The sequence below is a fragment of the Lactuca saligna genome, chromosome 4 (assembly GCF_052625555.1).
Source record: "Lactuca saligna cultivar CGN05327 chromosome 4, ASM5262555v1, whole genome shotgun sequence".
Lineage (NCBI taxonomy): Eukaryota > Viridiplantae > Streptophyta > Magnoliopsida > Asterales > Asteraceae > Lactuca > Lactuca saligna.
In genome coordinates, this window is record NC_136420.1 from 31,933,352 (window position 1) to 31,955,071 (window position 21,720).

Below are 21,720 nucleotides of genomic sequence, written 5' to 3' on the forward strand. Positions count from 1 at the left end.
AAGTTTTCGTAAGACGAGATACTCACGACAAGCTCGAACCTCGTAGTGAGCGATGTATTTTCATCGGCTACCCGCAGAGATCCTTTGGATATCTCTTCTATAGACCGAGTGACAATGTTATCTTCGTTGCGAGAAGAGGGGTTTTCCGAGAGCGAGAACTCATAAGCCAAGGAGATAGTGGAAGGCAAATCGATCTTGAAGAGATTCAAGAATCGAGCGATGAAGGAACCTCTAACGCGGGCACTCAACCCGAGGAGGAAACTTCGGTTAAACCAATTGACCAATTCTTACCTCTTAGATGTTCCGAAAGAGTTAGAGTTCAACCCCTGTTGTATGGTTTTCATATTACTACTGAAGTGGATACGTATATTAGTGACACTACACTAGTAAATCTAGATGAACCTAACAACTATAAGGAAGCCATGGTAGGCCCGGAGTCTGCTAAATGGAAATAGGCGATGGACAGCGAGATTCAGTCCATGTATGACAACCAAGTTTGAATTTGGTTAACAATGTGCCCGGACGTAAGACGGTTGGGTGCAAATGGATCTTCAAGAAGAAGACCGACATGGATGGGAATGTGCACACGTATAAGGCGCGATTGGTGGCGAAGGGCTTTGCTCAAACTCCCGGAGTTGACTATGATGAGACCTTCTCACCAGTTGCCAAGATAAAATCTATTAGGGTGATGCTAGTCATTGCTGCATTTCATGATTATGAGATTTCGCAGATGGATGTCAACACCGCTTTCCTTAATGGGAAGTTGGTTGAGGATGTTTACATGGCTTAGCCAGAGGGTTTTGTCGATATGAAGCATCCCAATAGAGTGTGCAAGCTTGAGAAGTCCATTTATGGACTTAAGCAAGCATCTCGCAGATGGAATCTTTGCTTCGATGAGAAAGTCAAAGAGTTTGGATTTATACGAAGCGAAGATGAATCATGTGTATATGTCAAGGAAAGTGGGAGTATAGTTAGATTTCTCATTTTGTATGTCGATGACATACTGCTCATAGGAAACGACATCCCGACTCTGCAGGAGGTTAAGTCTTGGCTTGGGAAGTGCTTCGTTAAGAAGGACCTCGGAGAGGCTTCCTATATTTTAGGAATAAGGATAGTGAGAGAACGAAGTAAGAGACTAATAGGAATTAGTCAGAATACTTATGTGGATAAAGTACTAAAACGTTTTAGTATGGAAAACTCAAAAAAGGGAGAACTACCGATACAGAGTAATGCCAAGTTGAGTAAGACTCAAAGTCCGAGTACCGATGCCGAGATAGCAGAGATGAGCCGAGTACCCTACGCTTCCGCATTTGGCTCGATCATGTATGCTATGACTTGTACTCGCCCTGATGTGGCCTTTGCCTTGAGCATGGTCAGTAGATATCAAGGGAACTCAGGAAAAGCTCATTGGATTGCGGTTAAGAATATCCTTAAGTACCTTCGGAGGACCAAGGAATGGTTTTAATCCTCGAAGGGAGTGATGACTTGAAGGTACGAGGGTATAGTGATGCCAGCTTCCAGACCGACAGAGACAACTACCGTTCGCAGTCGGGCTGGGTCTTTACTCTAAATGGAGGAGCAGTGATTTGGAAAAGTTCCAAGCAAGAAACTGTAGCTGATTCAACGTGTGAATCAGAGTACATTGCAGCGAGCAAAGCGTCCAAGGAGGCGGTATGGTTGAAGAACTTTATTGTTGACCTTGGAGTTGTGCCTGCCATAAAGGAGCCTATGGAAATTTTCTGTGATAATGAAGGAGCGGTTGCCTTGACCAAGGAACCGAGGATCATGGTAGATCTCGGCATATCGACAGAAAGTATCATTTTATCAGACATCGAGTAGAAGAAGGACACCTTGTGGTTAAGAGGATATCATCAGAAGATAACCCAGCAGATCCGCTTAGGAAGGGACCGAGTAGGGTTAAGCACTTGCAGCACGCTAGGAGAATTGGGTTGAAGGATGATATTAGTTTAGATTAGATAGTTTTAGAAACATATAATGGATAAATGTAATTGACATTTGATGATTAAATAAAGGAGTATTGTTTATAAGTAAAGTTACTGTCTTATGTTAATAGTTTAACTATTGTTTCAATTTGCATGTTTTGACTTCCTGAATAATTGAGTTATTAAGAATAATCGAGTTATTCGAATGGTCCACAATCATTCATATGTTGGAAGTAGGTATGAATGAAGATTGTGATGAATTGGTATGTAGAGTGTCTAAAAGGTATTAGACATAGCAAAGGTTTGCTGCAACGTTTATGAGTGCTTATGAACAATTTTTGAGCATTGGAATAAGCACGCGCTTGCTGGAATCATTTTATGGAATGTGACAAAAGTGGTCGCAAGACGATAATATCATATGGTCTTAAATCCAAGATATATGGTTTATTGTTTACTTATTGGTTGTACATTGATAATGTGAAACTGCATCAGTAAATTGATTTCATAAAACGCATTGTTGTGTATAATTGATTAATGAATAGTAAATGCATATAAGTCGAAGTTTATTTGTTACTTCTATCCTAAGAGGGTAAAAGCGATATCACGGCCGCTCGATGATTTAATTTGACTTATGTGTCGGGCCCGGTCAGGACTGAATTGATGTGTTCAATTAAGTTCTATGTCAAATGAATCTGAGATCGAGAAACCAACTACTGGACAATAAGTTCCATGAAATTGTCCGCACAATATCTAAACCGAGGACTGTACGATCCCTTATCTAAAGGACAGGTTACTGATAAGACCAGAGTACAACAGCATCTTTGAGAGCTACGATTGCTAATTGAGTTGTATGTTACATTTTTGGTTACTAGACTTATCCAAGTGGGAGACTGTTGGATTAGTGTCTAAGCCCGTAACCATATTTGGTAAATACTTGACCTGGTTGTGCATGGTCCTTTTAGATTGCCTTCACCAAAGCAACTTGACTGGAGAAATAAATAGAGAAAGAGGTTATTATAATTCATTAATATTGTATAAGAATAATATATTAAAGGAGAAATCATATTTGTTTAATTAATATTGGTCAATAATTAATTAAGAATTAATTTTGTGATCAAGTGTAATTAATTAAACTGGAGGGGCTGAATTGTAATTATGTGATAGTTGCAAATAGGGAAATGGTTATCCTTGGAGAAGGGTGGACGAATTCAAGGGATTGAATATCCTTGAAATTGTCCATATGGTCCAAGAGATAAGGGTTATCAAGGCTTATCTTGTGGTTGCTTGGTGGGCAAGTAACTAGATAAGGATAAGGACTGAAACCATAATCCCAACCCTATATAAAGACCCTTAGGCCTTAAGAAATCATCCCACTTGCTTCTAAGAGATCCCAAGGCCGATTTCAACCTCCTCTATTCTCTCTCTATAGCTTCTCCAATTGCTTGTGGTGTTTGTGAGCCATTAGAGGCACTACACTTGTGGTGCTTGCTTTCAAGACTTAGGTTTTCAAGATTTAAGTTGTTATTGCAATATAACAACAAGAGGTATGTGATCTAGCCTTATATATGAATTTTGAAAATAACAATCTACTTTAGGGTTTTATTCATGTGTTCATAAAGTTGTATATCTAATAGTGAAAACATAGATCCAAATCTAGGGTTGCATGCACACATAGGATTGTTTGTATAAAACCCATCATATTTTCGCTTTGCTGAGTTTTTACAACAACAACCACCATTACAACATTGGTATGCCTCCCGTTGAGCTTTTATACGGGAGGAGGTGTCGGAATCCCATCTGTTGGGGAGAAGTATGGCAGAGAGTAATGGGTGGCACTGAGATAGTGCTGAAGACGACTGAGCAGATTCAGCAGGTCAGACAGAGGTTACTGACAATGATTGATATTGAATGATCGATACGAGAAAGAAGCGATCAAGCAGTCATACTTGTTCTTATTGTAACACTCTGTTCTGAATTAAATTCTAGTCTAAGGCTGTGGGCTGAAGGTTGGTTTTCATAAGGATTATGTTTGTATAGAAGGTATGATGTAGGCTCTTTTGGGTGCGGGTGATGTATTAGAAGTGTTTCGGGTGTTCGGGTTGTGTTTTGGAGCCTAGGGGTAATTTGGTAAAGTGTCAGTTCGGGATTTTATGCATAATGGATTTTTTTTTCGGAAGGTATTAAGGAAATTTTGAGTTGTTAGGAGTTTAAAGCTTCTCGTCACCTTTTCGTGGATATAAGGATCGTTGAAAATGGATTTGTAACGAAGAAGTTATGGCTTTCAGAAGTTTAAGTAGTTTCAGGCTTAGCCAAGTACGTTGGGCGTACACAAGGAGTACGTTGGGTGTACTAGGGAAAAGGGAGTACGCTAGGCGTACTTTGGGTTACGCTGGGCGTAATGAACAGGAGTGGTCGCGAAGGTTCTCTAGAGTACACTTGGCGTACTAGAATTACGTTGGGCGTAATTCCGTCAGATCAGAACCCTATTTTAGGGTCTTGGACCCTATTTAAACCCCTTATTTCGTAACCAAACCCTAGCATCTTCAGCCTCCACCCCTCTAAACATTAGAAATTGTTATATAGCATCCATGGTGGCATTTTGAGCTTATGGAGTCTATTTTTGGGGTGTTTAACCCACTTTCAAGAAGTTGGAGTTTGATGCAAGGATGAGAATCACGGAGGAGCTTATGGATCTGGCTTTTAGGACTCATTATCAGCTTAATGAAGGTATAAAGCTCTGAACTTGACCATTGAATGCTTAAATCTTCTATGTTGAGTTTTTGGATCTTTTGGTCCCAAGAATGGAGCTTTATGGTTCCAATCCGATTTTAGGCTTGGGGTTGCCACCCTTGATGCTATTTGAGTCCCTAAGGCAGAAAGTTTCCATCTTGATGGTCTTAATGGTTTCATGCTTGAGTTAGGGTCACTTTTATGGAAGTAGAATGCCATTTTTGGAGTTTGGGTTTGTTTGGGGCATGCAAAGTCACCAAGTCAGTGACTTTATTGGTTTAGATGTTAAGTATAGCTCAGATCTGTGATTTGGACTTATTGGATCAAGTATTAAGCACTTAATGGATGTTGTGCATGAGTTGCTTGTACATTGGGCGTACTATGTAGTACGCTGCGCGTACAGTCCATTTGCTCTGTACGCTAAGCGTACAGAAGAGGTACGCTGGGCGTACGCTCTTAGGAGGACTTGGGCCTTTGTGGACTTCGGACCTTTGGTCCCTAATGGTTTTGGGTCTGGAATTGTTGATAGTTGGGCTTAAATGCATCTTTGGGCCAATAATGAAATAGTTGTGCCTATTGGGCCTTATGGCCCAATATAGAAATGGACTTCGCATTATAGGCCTGGGTTTGGGCTAATTCTTGGACTAGGTTGTTGTGGGCCTTCATGGGCCATTTAGGTCAGGATTATTCACTAGGGAAAGTATTGGTCTTTAGTATAAAGTCCATTGGAAAGGTCTGGGCCCAATTTGGATAATTAGGCCATTGATGGTCTTATGGACATTATAATGTTGGGCTTTTGTTTTGGGTTTGGACCCTTAGTTTTGGATCATATTAGGCAGGGGTATAATGGTCATTTTACCCCATGCATGGACCAAGGATTATGGTAAGGGACCCAATTGCTCATTTGGGTATGTTGACTGGTAGTGGCAGCTAGGGTAACTGGTGGGGGCAACAGCTAAGGATTTCCTCAGGAAGCTTCTACATTCGAGGTGAGTCTTCTCACCATACCAATGGGTCTAAGGCACCAAGGCCGACCTATTTTATGTTATGTGGTACACTAGTTGTAGTAAAGATATGTGGTATGGTAGTTAGCTTTTATGCTAAGTGGTATGCTAGTGATTATATGATATGTGTTATGCTAGTTTTCTTTGTGATACTTGCATGGAAGATCCCGCGGGAGCCCGTGACATTGGATGTAAGACCATGTGGGGTAGCCCATGGCAGTCCTAGGTAAAGATTATGTGGGGTAGCCCATAACATTGGATGTAAGACCATGTGGGGTAGCCCATGGCAGTCCTAGGTAAAGACCATATTGGGTAACCCATGGTATTGGAAGTAAGACCATGTGAGGTAGCCCATGGCATTCCTAGGTTTTATGTATGCATGACTTATGTGATACAGGTAGCTTTTATAGCTAACATGATGTGTTATGTGGATTGTGTGTATGGTATGCTTTGGAAAACTCACTAAGCTTCATGCTTACAGGTTTTGGTTATTGTTTCAGGTATCATCGTTTTGGAAGGGAAGGGCTCGGATTGATCGTAGTGTACACACCTATGATTTCCTCAATGGATGATTTTGGGACGAACTCTGATAAATGTTTTACTTAATGATGATTTAAAATGTTTGGAATAAATGATATCTATTTTGGGGTATAATAAGAATGAAATTTTTACCCTTGATTTTCGGATTGTTACACTTATAAATAAAAATATCTAACCAAATAAGCTTAAATAGATATTTAATAGGTGAGAATGGAATACAAAAAAAAAACATTAAAAATAACACAAATCAACCCAATCAACATAAAATACATATTTGATTGGTGTGAGTTTGATTGGTGGGAGTGACATCTAGAAGAAAGCCATCTACTCTAATAAATGAATGTTTTTTTTGCCACATGTCACACTCTAATTCAATTTGTCAAATGTCATTTTGTGGTTATTTTGAATTAATTTTTATTTCACATGTCATTTTATGAGTTTTTTTATTTTAATAAATTCTACATAATATTTTAATGCAATAATAAATGCATATTAATTTTGTTAATTAACTTTCCTTTTAATTTCAAAATTACTAAATTAAAGCTTTGTTAATTTCTTTTATTTATTTATCTAAATTATTTGTTTAAATTTAAAGAAAAAAACACTTTAATTTTTACAATTCAATATTTTTCTCATTTTTCTTATAAATTCAAAATTTTTAAATATTTAAAAATTTTATATTTAGTTTTTCTGTTAAATGTAATACATGAGTGTCCTAACTAATTAATAATAAAGACATCTCAACGAACAAATATAGAATATAGATGAAATTTTAGATTGACAAAGATACGAAACAATATTTCATCTCAATACAACTTTAAAATGGATATTTAATTGATATGGGTTAAATAGATAAAGAAAAAACAATTAACAATAGGACAAATTTTATATATGTCCTAACAATAAATACATCTTAACCAAAAAAAAAAAACCACCAAAAATATAATTAAATTTGGATTTAATAAGATCCAAAACAATAAGGATTGGCTAAAAAAACACTCCAATTTACCATATAAACAAAAGAGCTACCTCGCTATGTGCACTAAACGAGGTTTGGTTAACGAACCATGTGCACATTTATATATTAAATAACTTCTTCCTAACAAGATATCATTAACTTAAGATTTTTAACCTTTTGGGTTGTAGAATATAAATTTTTCTTAAAATAACTTCTTCCTAACAAGATATCATTAACTTAAGATTTTTAACCTTTTGGGTTGTAGAATATAATTTTTTCTTAAAATATATATAAGCTGAGACAAACATTTAAAAAAAACAAAACAATAACTTATTAACTTATTGATATTTCCTATTACCAAAGGTAACTCAAACATATTTTAAAAAACTCATTTTTTACCACAATAAGTCGATAAATCTTTTTTTTTTTTTACCTAAAAGTCATTTTGAAGTTTAAAATGAAATATAAAATATGGATATTATTCGGCTTGGAACCGAACCGAACCGACCCGAATCCGAATAAACCGAAAACCGAATAAGGGTATTTCTATGAGCCGAAAACTGAACCAAATAAGCAATACTGGTTCGGTTCGGGTATTATTCGGTTCCGTTCGGTTCCGTTCGGTTCCGACCCGAATAACCCAAATAACATGTACAAAATGATTAAGGAGCCGAATAACCCAAATAACATTTACAATGTGATTATAAATATTGTATTTTGTATGACTTTTTTAGTTTATGATAAACACGAATAACATGGATTAACTATTCTTGATATATAAAATATAAAATCCAATCACCACAATATTAAGATATAGTTATTAAGCAACATATTAAACACTAAACATTAAACATCCAAAACACCCAAAAATCTATCTATAAGTATATAAGTTAAATATTAAACATTACGTGAGTATTTTGGGTAATGATTGATAGAATACAAGACCGAATAAGCAATCGTGCAAGGGAAAAAAATGTGACTCTTCATATTCGGTTCGATTTTTTTAGACCGAATAAGCCCTTATTCGGGTAACCCGGACCGAATAACCCGAAAACCGAATAAGCCTTATATAGATACCCGAAAACCGAATCGAATTGCTTATTCGAGTCTAATTTGGTTCGGTTCGGTTCGGGCTTTCGGACCAAATTCTCATCCCTAATATCAAACACCCTTTAAAAAATATCAAGGCCCCAGACATGAGTTCCCATTGGGCCGATCCTCCTAGTTAGTAGATGATATTTACGAAATGGTCTTCTAATTTTGTAGACACCATCTACAAAATTGATGACTATTTTGGTGATTGATTAGACTCGGCCCAAAGCATGGACGAAGTGGGCCACAGCCCAATCTGCCCATAATTATGTTCGTTGGAGAAAATAGAATACAAAAACTGCATACAGAATACGAGGGGCATCCTTTTCACTCTCTTGTTCTTGTCTCAGCTTCTCAAAGATTCTCATGCTCTTGCGGTTACTAATTGCTAACTTTCTATTTGTTTAATAAAATCAGTTTTGTTTTCATTTATTGCTCTAGTGATGATTACTGATTAGGGCATGTGTAAATCATGTGAATTAGGCTTAATGCCAATATTTAAGTATCCATTAAAATAACTGAATTTTGCTATATAAATTAGAAATGGGATTGCATATTACTTTGCTTATATGTAACTGCTAATTGAAACCGTTGAATCTTATTTGTTCCAGTGTTGTTTGAAATTCATGAGCACTTGGATTTGATTGCAAGGCTTCTGCGAGTTTTTTGCTTATTTGTTGTAACCTGTTATTTAATCCTTTCAAACTAGGATACCAATGAAACCAATCAATTTAAATAATTACTTGTTCCGAATTTTGTTTTATTTAATCAAACCAGGTTAACAAAGAAACCAATTAATGCAAATAATTAGCATTTTGCCAAGAAATCCTTCAAGTAAATACTTGTTGGTGATTTTGATCATCAATGTTATTTAAGTGTAATGAGATTACTTTGTGTTGACCAAAAATGATCTTGATAAATATTAAACAAGTAAGGAAGGTATGGAGTATACACTTGTTTAAGTTTGATCAAGTTTCAAAGTACACTGTCATTTAGGGGCGAAGCCCCTGAACGAACGGGGGTCCGGGGGCAGCGCCCCTGGGAGCGGGGTCCAAGGGGCAGAGCCCCTGGCTTATCCATATATCCGTTTTATGACAGTTTTTATGGTTTTATGACAGTTTAAAACTGTCATATGACAGTTTTCAGACAAAGTTGTTAAAGTTGGTTTTGGTCTCATTTTCTGGTACATACGAAAATATCATCAAACATTCTCGATTCTTGTCTTTCTGAGTCTTATCCAATTGAAGATTTGGGAGTACCAACAAATACTTCAATTTGAAAGTGATAATCACAATTCTCAGAATTTCCAAACCTTTCTACAACCAAATTTCTAACATAAATTTCTACACCCAAATTTCTAACATAAATCGAAGTAATTTGTGATCATGGCAAGTGGCGATTCTGTGAAGGATATGACAAGCAAGTTTAACAAATTGAACAAGTTTGAAGGGCAAGATTTTCGTAGATGGCAGAAGAAGATGCACTTTCTCCTTACCACTCTGAAAGTGGTATATGTTCTGAGTACACCCATGCCAGTCTTACCAGAATCTGTTGAAGATGAACCTTTGGAGGCAACAAGAAGGAGATCAAAGTGGGAAAATGATGATTACATATGTCCTGGTCATATTCTCAATGGTATGTCTGACTCTCTTTTTGATATCTATCAAAATTTCGAATCTGCAAAAGAACTGTGGGATTCTCTTGAATCCAAATACATGGCAGAAGATGTTTCTAGCAAGAAGTTTCTTGTCAATAACTTTATGGGTTACAAAATGATTGACTCTAGGCCTGTTATGGAACAATTCCATGAAATGTTAAGGATCCTGGGACAGTTTGCTCAACACAATCTGAAAATGGATGAAGCCATTTCTGTGGATGTGATTATTGACAAACTGCCCCCTTCCTGGAAGGATTTTAAACACAATCTGAAACATAACAAAGAGGAAATAACTTTGACTCAAATTGGAAGCCATTTACGGATTGAAGAGTCCTTAAGGACTCAAGAACTTGATAACAATCCCAAAGGCAAGAACCAAGTTGGTTCCTCTTCTATAAACATGGTGGATGGAGAAGGATCAAAGAATCAAAAGAAGTCTAATGGAAAAAGGAAGTTTAAAGGAAAGGATGAAAAGTCTTCCAACAAGAAGGCTAAAGTGGTGTGTTGGAATTGTAACAAACCGGGTCACTTCAAGAAAGATTGTCGTTTGCGTAAAGTGAACAAGGATGGTGCAGGACCAAGTGGATCCAAGGATCCAGAGAAGCAACAAGGTCAGATTTATGTATTCATGCAGAATTCTAAATATATTCAAAATTATATTTCTGTGATTTCTGAAGTATTTTATGTGCAGGATGATAATGTTGCATGGTGGGTTGATTCGGGAGCAACAAGTCATGTTTGCAAAGATTTATATTGGTTCAAGGACTTTCAACCAATTAATGATGGATCTGTTGTGAAGATGGGAAATGTTGCAACTGAACCAATCAAGGGCATAGGATATGTTTTACTTACTTTTACTTCTGGGAAATGTTTGTGTTTGAACAATGTTTTATATGTTCCAGGGATTCGTAAGAATCTTGTGTCTGAAATTGTATTAAATAATTGTGGTTACAAACAAGTATTAGAAAGTGACAAGTATATCTTGTCAAGACATGGTTCTTTTATAGGATTTGGATATGTATGTAATGGAATGATTAGGCTAAATATTAATTATCTTTTTATTGATAATTCTGTTTGCATGGCTTCTACTAGTACTAGCAATAATTTTAATAAATATGAATTATGGCATGCTAGACTAGGACACATTCATTACAAAAGATTAAAAGACATGTCTAAAATGAGTTTAATTCCTTCCTTTGATATGCAAAATAATGAAAAATGTAAAACATGCATGCTAACTAAAATCACTAGACAACCTTTCAAAGATGTTGTTAGGGAAAGCAAGGTTTTGGATCTAATACATAGTGATTTATGTGATTTCCATGCAACACCTTCCCTTCAAAACAAAAAGTATGTTGTTACTTTTATTGATGATGCATCTAGATATTGTTATGTCTATTTGCTACATTCTAAGGATGAAGCACCTGATAAATTTAAAATTTATAAACAACAAGTTGAGCTTCATAAAAATGAATTAATAAAAGTCTTGCATACTGATAGAGGTGGTGAGTATTATGATCCAATTTATTTTGAATCAACTGGAATAATACATCAAACCACAGCTCCTTATACACCACAACAAAATGGTGTAGCTGAAAGAAAGAATAGGACTTTCAAAGAAATGGTTAATTCCATGTTGTCTTATTCTGGATTAAGTGAAGGGTTTTGGGGTGAGGCAATGTTAACTGCATGTTACATCCTGAACAGAACTCCAAATAAAAGGAGTAAGAATACTCCTTATGAACTTTGGTGTAAAAAGGTACCAAATTTGAGTTATCTCAAAGTTTGGGGTTGCAGAGCAGTTGTAAGGCTCACTGAACCCAAAAGGAAAACATTGGGTGAGAGAGGTATAGATTGTATCTTTATTGGATATGCCGAGCATTCCAAAGCTTATAGATTCTATGTTTTAGAATCTAATGACTCTGTGTCTGTTAACATTGTTATAGAGTCAAGAGATTCTATCTTTGATGAAGAAAGATTTACATCTATACCTAGACCAAGGGACATGATTCAACAATCTTTCAACAAAAACACAACTCAAGCTGGAGATGATTCTGGGGGTACAAGTTCTGTACCTGAACTTAGAAAGAGTACTAGAGCTAGAAAAGCTAAGTCGTTTGGATCTGATTTTCAACTTTATCTAGTTGAAGGAACAAGGAATGAGACTATATGTCAACATCAATATTGTTTTAATATTGAGGAGGATCCAAAGACTTTTAGTGAAGCTATGGGTTCTAGGGATATTCATTTCTGGAAAGAAGCAATTCAGGATGAGATTGATTCTATCATGCATAACAATACTTGGGTATTGTTAGATTTACCTCCTAGTTGCAAGGCATTGGGAAGTAAGTGGATCCTCAAAAGGAAAATGAAGGTGGATGGCACAATTGATAAGTATAAAGCCAGATTGGTTATCCAAGGCTTTAGGCAGAAAGAAGGCATTGATTTCTTTGATACTTATGCTCCTGTTGCTAGAATTTCCACTATTAGATTATTGTTAGCTCTTGCAACTATACATAATCTTGTGATTCACCAAATGGATGTGAAAACTGCATTCTTGAATGGTGACTTAGATGAGGAAATCTACATGAAACAACCTGAAGGATTTGTTATGCCTGGTCATGAAAATAAGGTGTGCAAATTGAAGAAATCATTATATGGTTTGAAACAAGCACCAAAACAATGGCATCAAAAGTTTGATGATGTTGTCTTGTCTAATGGTTTTGCATTAAACCAAGATGACAAGTGTGTATATAGCAAATTTGATACTTCTGGTAAAGGAGTCATGATTTGTTTATATGTAGATGATATGTTGATATTTGGTACTGATTTGGAAGAAGTTGATAAAACTAAGAAATTCTTATCATCTAGTTTTGATATGAAAGACATGGGGGAGGCTGAGGTAATTCTTGGTATAAGAATTAGAAAAGGAAAAAATGGGATTTCAGTTTCTCAATCTCATTATATTGACAAGATATTGACAAAGTTTAACTTTGAGAATTGTTCTGCTGTTAGCACTCCTATAGATCCTAGTCTTAAGCTTCTACCTAATAAAGGATCTCCAGTGTCTCAACTTGAATACTCAAGGGCTATTGGTTGTCTAATGTATGCCATGATTAGTACTAGACCTAATATAGCTTATGCTGTGGGAAGAATTAGTAGATATACTAGTAATCCTAGTTCACATCATTGTCAAGCTGTGAGTAGAGTATTCAAGTATTTGAAAGGGACCATAAATTATGGTTTAACTTATAGTGGATATCCTTCTGTTTTGGAAGGTTATTCAGATGCCAGCTGGATTAACAACTTAGAGGATCACTCTTCTACTAGTGGTTGGGTGTTTCTTCTTGGAGGAGGTGCCATTTCTTGGGCATCCAAGAAACAGACTTGTATTACTAACTCAACTATGGAATCTGAGTTTGTTGCATTGTCTGCTGCTGGTAAAGAAGCTGAGTGGCTAAGGAATTTGATTTATGAAATTCCATTATGGCCCAAACCGATATCTACCATTTCTATCAGATGTGATAGTGCTGCAACTTTGGCTAACGCTTATAGTCAAGTATACAATGGAAAGTCTAGACATTTAGGTGTTAAACATAGCATGATTCGTGAGCTCATCATGATTGGTGTGATATTTGTGGAGTTTGTAAGAACTCAGTTGAATTTGGCCGATCATCTAACCAAAGGGTTAGCAAGAAATCTTGTGCACAAGGCGGCTGTAGGGATGGGTTTGAAGTCCACTTAAAATCTTTTATATTGAGATACCCAATTCCCATCTAATGTAATATTAGATGCTGAATTCAATGTGGAAAGCTTGATATTTGAAGATTGGAACACATTTTATCATCATCCCAAGGTATGTGTTCAGTACTGCAAGTTAAGAAGGTTGAAGTTTTATTTCTTAATAGTTCTTTGAAAAATTGCATTTGCAGGTGCAAGAACAAAAGAACTACTTATATAAGTATGAAGTTTAGCTTCTTCAAGAAGTTGGGACTTGACTTTGATATACTTATTGAAGGATGGGACACAAGCTAGTAAAATATAGTATCAAGTTAGAACTTATGAGAATGTAAATTGTTGTGTGTATTATCTTCATGTATTCACTATGAATAGAAAGGGTTCAATCCGTAGTGACACCCTAATATTCGGATATTTGGAATGAATAATATACTAATGTGAAATTCAATCATCACGACATTTCATTTATGCATCAATTTGTTGTTGTTATGTTTCATTTTAAGTTAATCAAGATTACACTTAAATGGGGGAGGTTTGTTGGTGATTTTGATCATCAATATTATTTAAGTGTAATGAGATTAATTTGTGTTGACCAAAAATGATCTTGATAAATATTAAACAAGTAAGGAAGGTGTGGAGTACACACTTGTTTAAGTTTGATCAAGTTTCAAAGTACACTGTCATTTAGGGGCGAAGCCCCTGAACGAACGGGGGTCCGGGGGCAGCGCCCCTGGGAGCGGGGTCCAAGGGGCAGCAGCCCCTGGCGGGGTCCAAGGGGCAGAGCCCCTGGCTTATCCATATATCTGTTTTATGATAGTTTTTATGGTTTTATGACAGTTTAAAACTGTCATATGACAGTTTTCAGACAAAGTTGTTAAAGTTGGTTTTGGTCTCATTTTCTGGTACATACGAAAATATCATCAAACATTCTCGATTCTTGTCTCTCAGAGTCTTATCCAATTGAAGATTTGGGAGTACCACCAAATACTTCGATTTGAAAGTGATAATCACAATTCTCAGAATTTCCAAGCCTTTCTACAACCAAATTTCTAACATAAATTTCTACACCAAAATTTCTAACAATTCTGAGCATTTTAAAAAGGAAACCAATTTGTGCAAAAAAAAAAAAAAAAAAAAAAAACGTTTGGTTATTCTATGATAGGATTTATAGGATTATGTTGAATTTTTATTTTCAGCTTATTTGTAATTAAAGAATTTTGTTTTCAATGTTTGCATCATCTATCTAAAGGTTTTATTCTTCTCTGTCTAATTATAGTTTATTAATATATTTATTTATTGATGAGATTAAACATGTTTTATCCTTTGTTTTAGGTGAATTTTAAAAGTTTATTATGTATGGATATTGGATACACTTTGTATAAAAACATGTTGCATTTTTGTTATATATATATTTATAATCTAGAAAAATCCATACAAATTAACATTTTTTGCCAGGGCATGTAAAAGCTTTAGATCGGCCCTGTGATTGATATGCTTATCAGTTAGCAATTGTTTTCAGCCGCTTGATCGTCATATCTATATGCTATTTTATAGGGGTTTTTTTTCATGTCTAAGAGCCAATTACCCCATTAAATTATTTCCACATATTCTTTCCACCAATGCTAGATTATATAGGGAGACGATGAAATGAGAACACCTAAAAGGTTGAGAACGCGAGAACAATTGTAGACCAATCATTCCATAAGGGCGTAAAAGGAATTTTACAATGTAATTAAATATGGATAATTAATGATTTTCTACAATCATGGGATGTGGTCTAGTTAATTAATTTTTTACCTAAATATTATAAATGAATTTAATCTATTTTTAATCAAATAGATTATTATAAAAAAAAACTTTTTTACTATGATTAAAAAACATTTTTTTTTACCAGTATATCAAAAAAATTGATGAATTTATCATTTCAACTGAATATGTATAATCTTACAAAAATAAAACATATTTGTAATCATATATGAATCCGCTGTAATCGTAAATGAATAGATGAATTAAGTTGTAATAATAAACGAATGTAACGCAATTTATAGAGAAAAATTACAATACAACTATAATCATAAATAAATAAAAACATATTGGATATATATATATATATATATATATATATATATATATATATATATATATATATAATAGTAACACAAAAAATTACAATATAATACATATCTATTTTTCTATAATCACATATGAACACAACATAAACAAAAGTTCGAATAAAAATAATTAACTATTACTATATAATCATAAATGAATAAGGCGATATCTTTTCTACTTTGTACTGTTTGGTTGTATATTAGCACTCCAACATCCCGTTTGTAGATGCATCTCGATTTCCTCTACACATTGTCAAATAAAGAAATCAATACAATTAACAATCAATTAAATGAAAAGGATTTAGAAAAACACATATGATGTCAAATTATAAATGAAGAGACATGAAAAAGATAAAAAATACATATGAATTCCTATAATTGAAATTATATTCATACATGAATATATCACATATGATACAATTCTAATCATAAATTAATATGAGACATGAACAAAAAATAAAATACATATGAGTTCCTATACTTGTAATTATATATATATATATATATATATATATATATATATATATATATATATATATATATATATATATATATATATATATATATATATATATATATATCATTAACAAAAAAATGAATACACTTCTAATCATAAATTAATATCATAGTATAAATTACTTTTGGTTCTAAAATTGTTTACTCCCATTAAATCATTATTCCAATCGGGAAACAACTGAGAAGAAGTGAAGGGAAAACAAAAAAATAACTCACTTGCAGAAGCAATGCTTAGAACGGTTAAACAAAACCATAAGCACTTAAAACAAGAAAATGATTAATCATAAAATGGAATACTTCAAAATCATGCAAATTCAAAGAAAATCATAGTTAGGCATTTCATCAAACACTTACTATGCACAACAATCATTTCTATATCACCTGATATTATTTCAAAGAATGGCTAGAACCTGGTTCTAAGTTAAAACTGATTAGGTTATTGTAGATAGTGCAATATAAAAAATTACCTAGGGCCCGACAAGCAGCAAGTCAGTTGTCTGGAAATTATATTCATAAACATAAGGGAGCACCATAATATGAAAAAGGGAACTCGTTTCTGCATTAATCGAACCACTCAAATTGAGAATCTAACAAGAGCATCAAAAAGTCACTAAATATTATAACCCAATCCATGATGGAGGCGTAAAGAAGAAGAAAACAGGGAGAGAGGCGGTGGAATAGGAGGCTCCGGTATCGATTGAAGATCAGAAGGCGGCTCAAAAAATTGAAATAACTAGTAAAACTGTAGGTTAATGGTGGCTCCAGTATCGATTGAAGATCAGAAGGCGACAATCGAAGGTGGTGACAGAAGATCAGGAGGCAGCGATTTGCAGTGATGATTGAAGACCAGGTAGCAGCGATTGAAAGTGTCGATTGAAGCGGGCTTACCTTCTTGCTGGAGGCGAGACATAACTACCCTTCCTCGTCAATTTCATTTATCTTCCTTCGACAGAGGATGTATAACAACCGATATGCTATGTGGTAGGGATGGAAGCGTATTTCCGTCTTCATTTGGTTAAAACCCTAATTTAATTAAAGAGACGGAGAAAGAATGATGCCATGACCGAATCAGTTAAGCTGATTTTATGGAACAATCAAAATGGAAATTCCATTACTACCCTTGAGACCCTTAATTGTAAATATAATAATTACAATTTGGTTCCACATTTCTTGTAATTTACATAAATGACACATTAATATGAACCTTTGATTTTAGGATTTAAATGGTTCAGATCTGTTCTCGCGTTCTCAACCTTTTTGATGTTCTCAATTGATCCTACTCCTATATATATATATATATATATATATATATATATATATATATATATATATATATATATATATATATATATATATATATATATATATATATAATTGTGAATTGTTTAGTTACCCTTTTATGACATTAATCCACTTTAATATTAACTAGATGGGGAGCCCCGCGTTGCAGGGATCGAGCTAAACAGATACGATCAAGAGCATATGATTTGAGTCGGAACTATCGACTAAACGAAAGGAGATCCGAAAGTGGAAAATGAAATTGTAAGAAGATTATCAACACAACTAAATGAATATGTTCCATTATACATCATTAAGTGTAACAAATTAATTCAAGTGGCATGCAACATTTCATTCCTCTAATTACTTCAAAAAAAGTACATTGCCTACATTTGTATGGGTTACACATGTTCATTCAGATTAAGTGAAGATTGTAATGCTTATGATGTCTATATATAGTATATTATCTATCTATTTTGTCTGGTATTTTTTAGATTTAACCAAAATGTCGTTTACTCGAAAAATCACGGAATCACCTCCTAATAATATGTTCTAACTGAATAAGCGTTATTATAACTTACGTTATTAAAGTAAGTATTACCGTAGCTGCAGGTCACCATCTGGTGCAGGTACACATGTGAGTTAAGCTTTTGATCCTATTTAGTGAAACAAAATATAATTATAAAAAAAAAAAAAAAAAAAAAAAAAAAAAAGTAAAAATGAACAAATTTTACCTCTTTCTACTTATATCACTTATCAGATTCAGAACATTACTTTTGTTCCTAATTTTTTGTTATTTTATTATAACAGATTTGACAAAGATTACATGAATGATTGAGGAATTGATGATTTTATTTTACTGTTTAAATACCGCTATTCAATCTAAGTAAATAATTATTAAAAAAGGAAAAGAAAAAAAACATACCTATGAAGCTAATGTCCGTAATCAAGAGGGAAGCATTTGAAAAAAGTAAACTAAAATAAGGTAATATTTGAATCATGTTATAAAATTCTTTATCTTTTAAAATACTTGAAACTTGTTTCGATGTTGATGATTTAGTATTAAAAAAAATGGTATACATCAGACATCAAAACAATCCAATATAAAAGATATACATATTTTATATGGGATATATTGTTCTTAGTTTTTCCACACCTGGAAATAAATGTTATATTAATTTAACAGTAATATTTGATTGTTGAAAATTTATTTTTCAAAAAAAAGAGGAGAAAAGTAAAAGAAATTATAATTATACTACTCAAAGAATTGAACTGGTCCAAACCCGTGTGAGGACTGGATAAACAATATCGGCCTTCACATTGAGAAAATCAATTATCAGTTTTCTCTTTTCTTCATGTAACACTTAAACTGCAAAACAACGAAGAATCGATCATTAACTTCATGTTTAACAAATGAATGATACTACTAATAAAAAAGTATAGGAAACATATGTATAATGTATATTGGGATGAATTTGATTCAACACTTACAACAATAAACCCCCAAAGAAAGAAATCCGGAATCCACCTACCCACGTTGTACTTTTGAATGGTCATCTCATCTCGCACGTTATCCGTAAATATTCAGGTGTCTTAGGCACTTTGACAAATGGACTATAAAAACCTGAATGTTATAAATTTCATAGGTTAGACATCAATATTTGTAACCAATCAGCTAAGACGCAAAAATTATGAATGAAATTATAAGATAATTAGTCAAAGCTTATACATACTGTTAGGTCTTCAGTAATCATTTTCTTCATGATGTTTCCCAATTGCAAATAGCTAAAAAAAAGACAATAATGCCCTTTTTCTCATTTTCATACCATTCAACTCGGAATCCATAAAAAGGAAAAGAGTTGATGGGAGTTTAATTGGGTTCATATGCTTACATTAGGTAGCAAATGCGAGATCAAAATAGCACAATAATGAAATCAAAGGAATTCCAACATTTAGATGAAAGAAAACCCTAGCTTAAGTAGTGTTGTAACAGTTTAATTCGGTAGAGCATACAAAGCCTGGAAGCAGAAAACTGCAACTAATCTCTTCAACACGGGTTCCACCAGAAACCTTAAACAAAAGATATCTATAGACCATTCTTGAGTATATGTATTTGTTATCTTTTGGATGTTTTTAGCAGGTCGAAGAAAAACATAAATACCAATTTTATATGAAATTGAAATTGTTGGCGGAGGTCCTCCCTGTCTCGTAGCTTCGGATTTCCCCTAACCCCAATCATCACAATAGATCTCCCCCAAAATAGTTGAAGAAGACTTCCAAAAGTCATTCTGAAAAAAAAAAAAAAAAAAACAACCCCATGATTATATATATTTGTTAGCTACATGGGGGTAGGATGCACCAGGTTTTACTCTCAAAGTCAACCAATTAAAGCAACTCAAATGAATCATAGTAGAAACTATGAATATACACAAAATTAACCCAAAATCCCCCAAACAACATGTCTTCACAGTGATAATGACGAAGTAGAAACCCCATACAAAATTCCAAAATTACCCACATATTTGTAACCGAAATCCCCCAAAAATACGAAGGAATTACAGAAAAATGAAGAGAAGCCAGATAAAGAACGTCATGAGAAGCTTACTGAAATGTAACCTGAAGGGCACCAAATGTGACAGTGGTGATGGGGGTACCGACCTTACCGCATCCCTGAAAATGGAATTCCAAAGTGAAATTTATTTAAAATAACTTAGAAAATCAAGAAACGAAACCATTTCCTATAGATTTTGGAGAAAATTACTACTCTAATTCGATTTCAGATAATTAGAAGCGGAACTTACCAAGGCGACACAGACTATTGCGGTGGTGGTGAGCCGCTTCTATGGTGCTCCGGTGGGGGTCTCGATCTTAACAGGTAATACGACAAAGTGGAGGAGGAGAGGGGCGATAGTGTTGGTCGGCATAGTTTAGGGTAGTAGGGGTGGCCGTTCGTCGATGGTGGTGACACTGTGGCGAAAGCGGTGGACAATTGAACAGCAACAAAGCAACGAATGACCTTATAAGGCTTGAACCGGTAGCATCGTCGGTGGTGAAGAGGACACACTCACAGAGGGTTGAGGAAGAATAAGATGAGGCGGTGGATGGGGTGGCCGTTCATCGATGGTGGTGACACTGTGGCGAAAGCGATGGACAATTGAACAACAACAAAGCAACGAATGACCTTATAAGGCTTGAACCGGAAGCATCATCGGTGGTGAAGAGGACACACTCACAGAGGGTTGAGGAAGAATAAGATGAGGCGGTGGATTGGATGGCTGTGGCGATGAACGTTATCCGAGAGGAGCAAAATCGATCGGTGGGGTGGGGTGGTTTTAGGGCTTCTAGACAATTTTGATGGGAGAAGAAAAGGTTGGATAAGAACAAAGAAATTGAAGGACCGATATTCCTTCCCATGGTCGAGAAGCGAACCCGAATACCCTAGTTAGTACCTTGGTTAGATAATATTCCTAAGAAGTGCTCCCTTTAATATATACATGATTTTTCCATAAGAACAGAATGACAAATAAATAAGAACATGAGAGAAACCATTTCTTCAGAAGATACAGATACATCCTTATTGATCCTTTTAGATGTCTGTGGAACAAATTCCATCAAAAGAGCAGCAAATAGCAATAGATCTGATAACAAAAAAGGCATAAAGAACTTGTATAAGAGATAGATTAATGATTAATGACTAATGATTAATCTTACAGGGTCCCACCCAGGCCATTGCTGTAGCAAACAATGAACCAAAAAGTTGACCAAAAGTAGCACCAGCACCTATAAATCCAAACAGTCTTGAACCTGACTGAATACAAGATGGAGTTAAAACTTAAAACATGAACAAAGTCACAAACGCAAAGTAAACAGATACAATGCAAACACATTACACACCTCATTGTCCCACTGCTAGAAAACATGGTGTTTTCCTACAGAAAATAGCTACGGAAAATTTCCGTAGCTAATTAGCTACGGAATTGCTACGGATCAGCTACAGAATATGATGCCCTAGTTTAGTAAATGAATAGCTACAGAATAGCTACGTAATAGCTACGGATGCGGGTTCGTAGCTATTCCGTAGCTAACTAGCTACATAATAGCTACGGAATAGCTACAAATGCAAAATCTGTAGCTATTCCGTAGTTAATTAGCT

General features: G+C 34.7%; 1 long non-coding RNA gene across 7 annotated transcripts; it reads right to left on the reverse strand.

Annotated features, from left to right (window-relative positions):
• Positions 1-15,987: 15,987 nt before the first annotated feature.
• LOC145041508 (uncharacterized) lies at positions 15,988-21,372 on the reverse strand. Of its 7 annotated transcripts, none has more exons than XR_013680252.1 (8): positions 21,279-21,372; positions 20,369-21,205; positions 20,173-20,237; positions 19,729-19,855; positions 19,301-19,653; positions 19,059-19,191; positions 18,169-18,936; positions 15,988-16,016 (listed from the first exon to the last, which is right to left on the reverse strand). It is a non-coding gene; the product is annotated as an uncharacterized LOC145041508 (long non-coding RNA). The 7 variants fall into 7 exon arrangements; XR_013680253.1 differs by having other exon boundaries at positions 18,169-18,223; positions 18,851-18,936; positions 19,301-19,855; XR_013680255.1 differs by having other exon boundaries at positions 18,169-18,223; positions 18,824-18,936; positions 19,301-19,855.
• Between the last annotated feature and the right edge of the window lie 348 nt (positions 21,373-21,720).